Source organism: Mastigoproctus giganteus, chromosome 7, assembly GCF_048544385.1.
Source record: "Mastigoproctus giganteus isolate SK-2022 chromosome 7, ASM4854438v1, whole genome shotgun sequence".
Lineage (NCBI taxonomy): Eukaryota > Metazoa > Arthropoda > Arachnida > Uropygi > Thelyphonidae > Mastigoproctus > Mastigoproctus giganteus.
The window spans coordinates 201,267,172-201,279,408 of NC_143581.1; the positions used below are offsets into that span (position 1 = coordinate 201,267,172).

General features: G+C 37.6%; 1 protein-coding gene across 3 annotated transcripts in view; it reads left to right on the forward strand.

Annotated features, from left to right (window-relative positions):
* LOC150083569 (bifunctional heparan sulfate N-deacetylase/N-sulfotransferase-like) overlaps positions 1–12,237 on the forward strand; it is a 461,935-nt gene that overhangs the window by 108,363 nt on the left and 341,335 nt on the right. For 2 of the 3 annotated variants that reach the window (XM_090377366.1, XM_090377368.1), the window contains exon 1: positions 3,119–3,447. The exons of the other annotated variant lie outside the window; for it this stretch is intronic. The gene's annotated coding sequence lies outside the window, so the exon portion shown is untranslated. Of the gene's footprint in view, positions 1–3,118; positions 3,448–12,237 lie in introns of those variants that run through there. 3 annotated transcript variants of the gene reach the window in all.

Below are 12,237 nucleotides of genomic sequence, written 5' to 3' on the forward strand. Positions count from 1 at the left end.
AAAGCCGAAAATTGGGGTGATATTGCAGTCTTATGTTTATTAAATTACCTTAAAGTGAAATCCTTCCCACATAAAAATTCTAAATTTTCGAGAGTAACAACGGAAAATGCAATTGATGGTATTCTCGTCCAACAATTTTCCCTCCAAACTACCTCTTTAAAAAACTACTCCGACACATTTCTTGCCTTCTGTACGATAGCATCATTAAATGAAGACAAGCCAGCGCAAGCCTAATTTATTTTTTGTCTTTGAATTGCTGCTTATCCCCTTGGGCCCCCTGTTTCGACTACAGCTTATTAAATATCTCCAAAAAGAAATTTCACACATTCGCCAAGAATTTACCATCTGTTTGGCGTCTTTACAAAAGCCCTGGATATACGTATTTCCTCTTTCCATTTTAATTGGCTGTTCGCATAAATGAAGTCGCACGGGGTGCGCACTCACACACTCAAGACATTGTGTTCTTAGTAACCTGTTATTAAAGTCTTATTTCAGCGACAGATTTGTCGTCTGACAGGAGATTACTATCTTCGTAATTATCCGATGTCACTTGGATACACGTATTTCCCTTGGCTTTTTGTTATGTTTCTGGAGGCTCTGAATATTACCAACTTGGAGTGAAGTGACATTGTAAGGAATATACCGAAAGCTAATACACGGCCTTATTCTAGACTGGATTAGTGATTTATTTTCTCATAGATAACATGGCCACACCAAGTAGAGAGGTTTTATGAAGCTGTAAGTCATACGTGACACTTATTTCCGTTCATGTATTGTTCTTGTTTTGGTAAAATTAAATTTTTCTTTCCACTGGGATGATAAAAGAATCCTAATATACAAAATCGCCACTAGTTTGATATATAAAACATTTTACTTATTTTTTTATCCTAGAAGAAATTTCATATTTTAGCCTTTTGGCAACCTTGGAATATTCTCCATCAGTTTTTTTTGGAAATGTCTTCCGATATTTTCCGCCATTCGGCCTTTATTCAAACCCCATTGAGTTCAGTGCAATCACTATTTAGGTGGGCCGTGAATAAGCGGTTTATAAATTAATGTGTGACGTGAGTGACAAAAAATTGGGAACCACTACTCTGTAGGATCGAGGTTAGGGATGGTTATTCCAACCTTTCGACGCTAGTGTGCTCAAGCCAGTTCGTCACAATGCGAGTAGCATGGCATGGTGCATTGTCCTGCTGATATATATATGGGCCATACAAGATGTGCTGGCCAACATAATATTACTGTCTAGATAGACCTCAGCATTCGTGCTTTTGTCCAAAACAACCAATGATCCCAAGACAAAAGTTCGTTGTTAGGACGTACAGTCCAGCAGGTTGCTTTCTTCGGACATCTACACACCCAGACACGACCGTCAGGTTGTTCGACCGTGTATCGTAGTTCGTCCTCCAAAGGACAGCTTTCCATTTGTCTATTGTACAATGACGGTGGACCTTACATCAAGCAGAGGGCGTCGGGCATTAGAGTGATTAGTTGCTTCTGGACGGGTTCATAATTGTGGTGATTCATATCATGCAGCGTCCTGCACATTGAACTGTTGCTGACATGTATCCCAATCGGTCTCACTGAGGGCCTCTGTATGCTGCGATAACGTCGACCTGCGTTCCGAGCAGACGATTCTTTGCATGGCCCTCTCGTCAGTATCACAGTTTTTCGGGTCGTTTTGCGACGGTTTCAGCACCAGTCCGCTGCTCTTTGCAGATCGTATCACTAATCGTCGACTTTAATCTTCAGTGCCATTGAAATGTCAAGTACAAACCAATTGCTTATGTGGCACTCTGTTATCATTCCGCGCTGGAAGTTTGTTAACTCCATCGATCGCGTCATCTTAAATTTGCAATCATGCTACTCTCTCCTCGAACGCCCACGAGCCATATTTATGGTTTTTTGATACGTGGTACTTGGGTAAGACTCTTCCAATAATCAATGGAGAGATGTCCAGATAATAATGTAGGGTAGTGTACCTCATACAAAATCTACGTAGAAGAATTTTTATTTTTAATACCATTAATATTTCAAAAAAGATTATACAGTACACTGTTTTCATCTGATCCATCAGTCGCTCTGAGGAAGAAGATACTCAACCGTCTTCGAAACGTAATGTGTGTTGTGAAGTTTCTTTACTCACTCGATGCCTGTCCAATGGATGCCATTATGAACTTTTTCACTATTTAAGGAAGGCAGTCGAAAAGATTTTGGTTTGTACTCTAAGGGGGACTGTCTGAGCATCCCCTTAGAGTATAGAATAGCTGATAGTGAAGAATTCTTTTCAATTTCTGTGTAAATGCTTTAGTACAGTTTTTTTAAAAGAAATAAGTTTCCAGAAACGAGACATCAAAATGAGATCGTTACAGACTCTTCTAAGTGAGTGTTAGCGAAAGGGGAGAGAGTGATTACAAATAACAGTATCTTTGACCAGCGGGCATTCTCTACCAACTTTCTTTACATAGTTGATACCGTGTGCAGCGAGCTAACATGCTGGTGTTTATATTAACTGTTGCTGTGACAGTTTTCTAATATCTAGCGGACGATAGATGTACCCGCGTTTGTTGGTTCGACCTTCCGGCAGCATTCCGCTTTCTCTTCGTAATCAGTGGAGTTGCTGGAGGGTATTTACCAGACTAACAAACCGGGGATGGAATGAAGGGGAAAGATAGTCACTAGGACATAACTATTGACACCCCCACGACTTACAGAATAATATTCCAGAGAACTTTCTTGCTAGGTAGTTTGATTACTGCAAGCGTTAGGAATTCATTAGTAATTTTGCATTTTCTTGTTCAAGAATCATGGTGTAATTATAAGATAAGGAATTCAATGGCACTGTTGTCAATTTTTAATTTTCCCAAAGAGAATCGTTCGATATTTTATTTTTTTTTATGAGAGTTCCGTGATTTAACTTTGCCATTGCACTTTTTCTTCCCTTTTTCCCTCTCTCGTCACTGACTTGCCACTAGGTGCCGCCAGTATCGCTGCCTTTGTGTCCTTCAGGCAATCTCCCTCTACCTTTCTCTCACTACCCACTCCATCCGTGTACTTCTTGGTTCGTGACGAGTAACAGTGCGTGTTCGCGTCTCTGTGCGCCAATGAGTCTAGGAATCCGCCCTGGTGCGTGGAAGCTGTTGTCGTCTGCTCCAGATGCTGACTGCTGCGCCGCCACATACGTGAAGTTTGGCAGCAGAGAAGTTGCACCTGGCATTCCTTGCCTTCGTTAAACCCGTTTCATCAAAGGGCTTCTTGTTCGAACTGTGACACTTTCCGATCTCTCCGGAACTTCCTTAGAAGTAGCTTATCGACGCAGACGATTGTGCTGGAATCTCGGCTGCGACCTTGAAGTGTTAGCGTTTCTACGTCACTGCTTTCTCGGGTGGCTTCATATACTGTTATCGTCTGCACGTGTGGACCACGTGAAGGACTAGTTTCCAGGTACGTTTTTTTTGTGTGTGTCTGTGTGCGTGTGACCAGCCTTGTTTAGTAGTGCTTAATCCGTAGCTCCCAGGGCGATTTGGGGATGTCGTTGTCTTAAACGCTTTAACTGGCGAAACTGCTGTGTTGTAGATGGTATGAACAAAACCGTACTTTGTTGACGTGAACAGTTTCAATTATGTTTTCTGTAGAAGTAGGTTGCGTCTGCCTTTGATTTTGTGATGTTCAAAAAAAATTAATAATTATTAAATAAAAATAAATAATGATAATCAGACTGCTTGAACTCAGCAATTTCGACGTTCACCAGAATCGTAATTAAAATATGATTGTTTTTCAGCTTTTTCAATTATCATATCGAATTGCATTCCGGGAAGTTCGTTACCATGGCTACCCATTCTACAAATACTGTATTCTAAATATATTATATTCCTAACACTCCCTTGTCATGATGAAACGCACAGTCCAAATGGAATGTTTTTACTAGAAACTGGGGGTCTCCCGTGTATAGGCGGAGTGAATGGCGTCACGGATTTGTCATGTTGCTTTACTTAAGGAAGTCAGTCGACGTTCCATGATTGCACAAGCCCCCTGCGTGTTTATTTACGTAGCGCACACGTATGAACTGCGTTGGGCGGGTAACAGCGAAGACACAAAGGATTACCTGTTATCATCGTGTTGACATTATTTGGGAAACCGAATTTATTTTAGGAGACACCAGAAAATGGTTTCATTTATGAAATTACAAGCACGCGTGGTATCAGATATCATATTATCCTTCTTTCAAAGGAAGCTGATATTCATAACTGTAAATTGGTATTAAAATCAGTTTGTTTGTTTGTTTTTCAATATACAAGGTAATTCAAAATTCGCGCAACCCAACTATCAATAATGTCACCTTCATCCGAAATACATGCACGAACTTTTCTAATCACATTCGATGACACTCTTTGCAATGTTTGCGATTTATTTCTGTGTATTGGCTTTCAATTCCTGTAATGTGCGGGAATTATTTTTGTGCGCGTTGCCTCTTAACAATCCCACAAATAATAATCCGGCGACTTTAAACCCGGCGACAATTTTTTAGAAATACGAGGATTACTGAAAACAGTATCTCACCTTTTCCACTGTTTCATTGGATGTGTGACAAATCTTCGTCTTGCTAAAAGGAACAATAAAGTTTGTCATTGTCGAGTGACTCAATAAACTGCTGTATGAAATTCCGTTATATCTTTTCTTCAGCTGTGTTCTCGAAGAAGAGCGGGCCCAGTCACCCGGAGAGGTATAACAACACGTCATCACCAGTGGGTATCACAGTTATTAAAATCGCCGTCTTCTCGACACCGGGTGGAAAAAACTTGAGTTCGAGACCCGTCGATGACATGAGGAATTTTTATGGTCCTTTTTCACAACGTGGTTGAGTTAGTCGGTCTCGGGCGAGGGTAGCGTGGTTTTTTCTTCCAGAAAATGGAAAATCGACCACAGAACACACGCAGTTTGCAGACAGTATACATGGAGCAGTATAGCCTTAGTCGCTGATGCTCCTAAAACCCTACAACAACAGTAACGTCACACCACAATATTTTGAGGTTCTAAAGGCGTTTCATGGAAACATGAAGATTTTAATTACTCCATACTCGGCTGTTTTTACGATTGATATAACTACTCAAGTGGAAACAGTGTTCATTACTGAAGAAAATGGCACCTCCGTAGCCAGGTGGACAGGAGCAGCAGTGCGTAGCACACGCTTCTTGATTAGACCGAGGTTCGAGCCCGTGACCACCAAATGGGAGGATGCGGAAAGGTCAGGAAATGACCACCGCATATTCTCGGAGCAATATGGCCGTAGTTGCCAATGCTCCTAAAAGCCAAATGACAAACAATTACTGAAGAAAACACGGTCTAAAATGCTATTTTCATTCGAATCAATATGGGCGCGAAACCAGAGACTAATAATTTTTTTTTCTCATTCCCCCAACTTCTTTAAGTTCATGCATTACGTGAATGCGATTGGGATGGACGCATAACTTTTTAACATGCTGCTATATATTCGAATAAGACTTGAGTGACTGAGTTCAAGCCCGTGACTGCTAAATACGGTGCTATTTCTTCTCTCTATCTTGTGAACTCCTGACCGTCCGTAGTATAAACCGAAAATTTATTTTTATTTATTTATATCAGTTTTCTGATATAAATCTAATTTTTTGGGCGACAGTAATAAACTTTAGTTAATATCCTCAGTGTTTTTTTTTTGTTTTTGTTCATGAACGCTACCTGTTTCTAGAAAACGAGTTAGTAACTGAAATTGCTGTGTTATTCGGTACTGTTGAATCTAGATAATTTTCTGGAAAAAAATTCTGCTTTGACATTCACGTACGAGTTTGAACAAAAGTATCGTTCGATTATAAATACACTTTAAGACAAGATGTTATGATCGCTTTATCGTACAAACCGATATGCATAAGTTTGTGTAAGTGTAATTTAACAACCATGAAAGGTATACAGTTTTGCCACCCATTTAGTTATGTAAAAATTGCATATGGTTACCGAAATGACAGAAATTAGTCTTTTCATTTTGGATTTTGAAACGCCCTGTATTTATTCATAATGTAAGCAGTTAATTTTTAGTTAGATTTCAACATTTTCTTCCCCTGCTATTTAATCGGCGTACAGAAGCATTTTCATTCGGATAGAAAATATGATATTAGTATCGCTAGTTATTTTAAGCAAATATGACTTTCTGAAAACGTATGAGGTTTATCCAGTTCATCGTATACTGATTCACGTCAATCTGTTTGGAAAGTTTATAATTGCGAATTACTCTATTCATAGACTTCAGTTATTGTCGGATTATGGTATGGTGTTGAAGTTATGGTAGTGTCGCAATTAATCTATGCATTACTTTCCTTAATAACTTTAATTTATTTTTCAAAACTTATAACGAATAAATCCGTCATTCTGCACGTATTGTAAAAAAAAAATATGTATATATATATTTCTGTGGAAAGGCGCATTAACATATTTAAAAACCTAAATGTGAACGATATATCTATTATTGCTTTTGAAAACTTCACTATCTATAAGCAAATAAGTCAATAAACGGTTGTGTTTTGAGGGGGGGGGGGATCCACTATATTACCAATCCAATAAATATGTTCGTAGCTGCATTTAGCGTTCCTTCACTGTTGGGGTTTCATATTTCAGTTTTGAATGAATACATACACACACAATATTGCCAGTTTTTTTTTCCGGAGGTGTCCCGATAATTATCAGGACATTTCCAGGAAAAACAAACCATACTCATCATTCACATATCAGGAATAGGTATAAAAGCAAACTCGCCCACGCTTAGATGTAAGTGGATCAACAAAATATAGTAGATGGGTCGAAGCATGAGTTTAGCTTCTTCTGTGAGTATAGTGGCTCCACAACTTGTCACCATTTTTGAGAGGTCTAGGTGCAAGTCCTTTCGATGGCTGGAAGAATTTCTAAAACTCTCTTCAATCGTCGCTGTAGTTAACCGATCTCATGTGGAGAATTCCTACCTCGTGAATTATTCCGGGGTTTTTCAGCCCGCACAGCGTGCAAATCGGCTGTAAACATACACTTGTATAGACATAATACATAACAGAGTTATGATGATATGAGTCACCGATGCTCGTTAAAACCAGTAATAACAACAACACTGGGTTTAGCGACTTCCAGCGGGAGCTATCCTAGAATGCCATATTACTAATCGATCTGTTTTTGCCATTGCAGCAAACTGCAACGCCCTAGATCAGTGTTTCCCAACCGGTGAGCGACGAGATTAGGAAAAACTCCATTGCGTTCAATGGCAACCGCTCTTTAGTTGTATCTTCATGGCAAACACTTCTTGAGTGATAAGGAATTGAAAAAGACAGTGACAGGCTGGCTGCAACAGTAGAATCCATTTTCTTACCATAATGAATAATCGAATTGGGAAGAACGGTGGCACAAAGGACATTACCTTTGGACGGACTCATATATACATATATTTTTAAATGTCATTTACTGTACAACTCCTGATGCCCCAGGAATACATATAAGAAATTAGGTCTCAAACAGTGCTCTTACTGTTTTGGTCTATTATGAAAACAAATAGGGAATAAAAAAAAAGGAAAAAAACTTCTTAAAATATCAACAAGACAAGGCCATTGCAAATTCTTAACTAGATGCACTAAGTATTTAGTAAAGAGAGCGAGTTCTAAGATTGCTCTGTAAATAGAAGCGTGAGATGCATGAAAGACTTTTTTTTTTTCTCTCTCCCCTCCAAAGGTAAACGTATCCGCAAGTCCGCGTTTTGCATGATTGAATGTGGAGCTAAAATGTTCCGGTTGACGCGATAGCGTTCTCCATTACTTCTCCCTTTCCCCTTGGGAGATAGCAGAATAGTTAAATTACTTGAATTTGTTTTTTAAGATAATCTTTCTAAGCTAGAAAAAAAAAATGCTGATGTACTCGTACATGTACTGCTGTTCCTTGCAATCTCTGAAGTTGATAGCTTAAAAGAGATAGGAGGGTGCTGTACTGGATGCCCAACATATTCGTGCGAAACTCTTGTTGGAGCATTTAAAGTAACCATTACGGTATGCCCAGTGTTAGAGTGAAAATTTTGAGGTGTCTTGAAGGGCACTCAACTAGCCGTAAACCCTACTTTAGCTTTGTCGGCCATTTCTAAGTACATTTTAATGGCTGCAATTATAACATCTCGTGTCTTTAGTTTTCTAATTTGAGTGCCTATAAAATTTGGAAATTCATTAAAATTCCCGAATTAATTAGCTTGCATTTCTCTCTTCTTCAAAAATGGCTTAATATGACACGAAATTGTTTTTTCTTTCCTACTTCGTTTGAATGCAATTAGACGTGATTGAATTATATTCGCTAGCACCATCGCACGCTATTACGCCTCTTAGGATAAGCAGCTACCATTGCGTTCTTTATTTTTTTTTAATTTTTATTTTTTAATCTGTTAGTTTTCTTTCTGCCGACAAAAGTTCACAATTAAATTTTGTAGAGTAATTTCTAGGAGAGGAATTTTTGTCGTGTACTAAAACGTAATGCGCATGCGTCCATACACGCGTAGTTCAGCTTGTATTTAGAGCTTTTAAATCTACTGCTTTTGCCGAAATTCAGAGAAAAGATGTTTTAACGTATTATTTAAAATAAGTTGACTTAATGAACTTAAAGATGAAACAAAGTTTGCATATAATTTTTGAAATCTAACTAAAAAAAAAAAAAAAAAAAAAGTTAAATCATTATTTAGGATAGTTACGAACATTTTGGATTTGCGAACCTGGAGCTCTATTTTGCAAACTTTGCTTGATTTTAACAACTGCAGAGAATTTACCCACCCTCCTTCTTTTTTTTGTAAAGTAACTATTGCTACCACGATTTTTGGGCGCGTTACATATGAATAAATCGCCTATTATTTTCATGATAACCGTAATCTATTTGTCCACATGTAATAATTCTAATTACATGTGGACAAATTAATTCTAATAAATCTACTCCCAATGGATGAAATTGTAGGATGAATCTATTGCCTATTATATTAACCACAGCAGAAACATTATATACGTCTTATAATTCATTTTTATTTAACTCCAGAATAAATAAGTAAACTGCATTACGAAAGCGTTGACAATGTACTACCATTGTTTAATTTAATAAATCACGGAGCGTGAAATACTTGATCCATTTCACGCGCTGTTTGATTATAACGTATTACAAAATGTGAAGCTCCCGAAATGTAACGCGCTGAATGAAGTTGATGTATTATCTTTATTTATTTATTATTATTTTATTTCGGGGGGGGTCTTCTTCCCCCAAATGCCCTCTTCTGTTTTTCTTATGGACTTAGATTTCACAGTGCGGCAAACTCCGATACCAGGAGTTATGTAGATATTCTAAAAATCTTATAACAATGTTTTTCAATAAAATAAGTAAAATTCTTTAAAATAATTTTAAAAAATTACAAACTAGCCCTGGCGGTGTCATTTGTTTTATAGTAGTGCAATACTTAGGCAACTCTGCATTAATAGAAGCATATGATGCAAGAAAGCAAGCTTATACAGCATCAGCCTAAAAAAAAAAAAAAAAAAAAAACTTCCCCATTTCACCCATCCATTTTCTCCAAAAGTTTGCTCAGTTCTTCCTTGAATTTATTTAAACTATCAACTTCCACAACGACAGATGGAAGTTTGTTCCAGCAATCAACCACTCGCTGGCTAAAGGAAAATTTCTGCACATCTATTCTATGACTGTCTTTCCTCAGTTTGAATTTATGCCCTCTCAAGTGTGTAATCTGAGCAAGAGGAAGAAACCCATCGGCATTGAGCTTGCTTAAACCATTCAAGGCCTTATACACCTCAGTCAGATCACTTCGCAGGTGCCTAGTCTCCAGACGCTGCAATTTACTGAACTTTTCTTGGTAAGAGCAACCCTTTGCCCTCGCCAATCTCGTTATGTATGCATCATTCTCCTTCATCTTTCGTGCATGTTGCTGCTCACTAGCTGTACACTTCTTTTGTGAGTAGTTACCCACAATTGGAATCTCCAATATTTTGGTGACTAGTGGGTCCACGTTTTTTAGGTTTCGGGCAGAGATGATGGCTGTCATGGTATGATATCAGTAATAAAAATAAATGTTGATCTCTACGTTGTGTTGAGACTGTACGACTTCGTCGATACTTCTCATTAACCAATGCTCTGCTGTCAAGGCTTTTCATGTGGGTGGATGCCGATGTACAAATAAGGGAAGTATATTGAGCTACAAAATTGAGATGTTTAAAGACGTAGGATATAACAAGTTAGTATACCGGTAGTTCCTGTTTGATAGTTCGTCAGGTATTGCGGATTTACTTCTTGATAATTCTAATGCGATATTTGCAGGTTACTTTCCTATTCCAAATGAAGCCAAGGCTGTTACAGGTTCTTATTTTTAGCAGATTCTTTTCTACATTTAGCAAACGTTATTTGGATCTAATATAGATGAACACAAGAAATCGTGATACCAAGATTTGTAGGCTCCCTATAAAGTCAACTTATTACAAAACAGTAGATTATTTTAAGATATTGCAGATTATGAAGTATTTACATAGATTTCATTTTCTGTGTTTCGTATCTTTAAGATCCTAATACCATACCCAAAAATATTTATCTGAAATAATATTTTTGAACCACCGTATAGAAACTGAACTTTTTTAACATATAATAGACTTTATCGTGAAACGATAGCACCTAAGCAAGGCGCAGGAACGGGTTATCTCGGAATCGGTTTAAATTTCTAGAGGATAAAGCATTCCTTACATAAAGCATGCAGTATGACTATATTCAGAAATATCCAAGAGAATCCATAGAGAAGGGAGTCAAGTCGAAAGTTTGTTAGTCCAAATGTTGCGGGTTCAATCCTGTTACCAATTAGGTGTATCTTTTGTCTTCTACATTTCTATTTTATAATTTTTTTCTCTGTATATTAGTTAACTACTAATTGGCCACAATAACAGAAGAATAGTGAACTATTTTAATTATTTCATTTTTAATTTTATATTAATTTACTCCTTGTGGGAGAGTTCATAAAGTAAAAAAGTATGAAACAGGTACGTGGCTAAAGGTGTCAGTTGATAAACTACTAGTCGAAAATATGTCTTTAGACTGTTGCAACAATGAATTACTTTAGAAATATATTAAGAAAGAAATTCAAACAAAAGTGAAAATAAAAACATAAATTTAAAAATACCAGAGAGCAAAGGTGAGCCCCGATTCTGCGAACTTCAACCTGTGATAAGGAGCTAGGTAAAATTTTTCTCACAATTTTCCCAGCTGTTTCTGAATATGGCGTCATACTACTTGGTCATTTTACTGTATTTAAGAATTAATTTATCCTCACGAAGGATAAAGTATAGAAACTGGAGATCTTAGCATATACAAGTTAATTAATCTACGCATTGTGGTACATTTTAGGCGCTTTGACAAATAGTAATAAATAAATCAAAAGAGAGAAATTTTATGAATGAACTGAATTTTGTTTCTGCGCATCCGCTACATTGCCCGTTCATTCCTCCAACCAGCGCATATGAGCAACTATAATAATTATCCTGTGCTTCAGCTGCAATATGCTGTATATGGATAGCCTATGCGATATGTATGAATAAAATAAATAATAATAACCCGGTTTCGTTTTGTCCAATTTTAATTTAATATGAGGAGGACAGACAATTCGTTTTAACAAAGCGAAATATAAAATTTCACGAAAATCCGTCCATTGGGAGTCGAGTTGTTACCTTCAGACGGACGAGCGTGGTGAAGACAATAGGCACATTTTATATACAGTATACGTTTATGCTAACGCCCATAAAAAACGAACCCTGTCCGTTATTCATGTAATGGGAAGTTTTGGAGTTGGCTGTAAAATCAGAATAACAAGACTTATGATGTCACCAATTTCAAATGTGTGGGCAAGCGAAACACACCAGAACAATGTATTGGCGACCTCTTGAATTGCAGGCTATTTATTTCTTTTGCATTTTCTGCTTAATGCGATGCTGTCATTCTCCCTTGCCACCCCTCCAAAAAAAAAAGAAAAAGAAAAAAAAAACGGAGAGAGAGAGTATGACCTCGTGAGTAGGAAGAGAGCCTTGCCATTATAATTCGGCAGAAGCTTAGGGAGGGAGAGCTTCCTCTTAGATGTATCCAGCAATTACGAAACTTGAGTGAGAACTTGGTAGATCAGCAGTGACACAAATATATTACTCGGAATTTAATGTTAGTAGT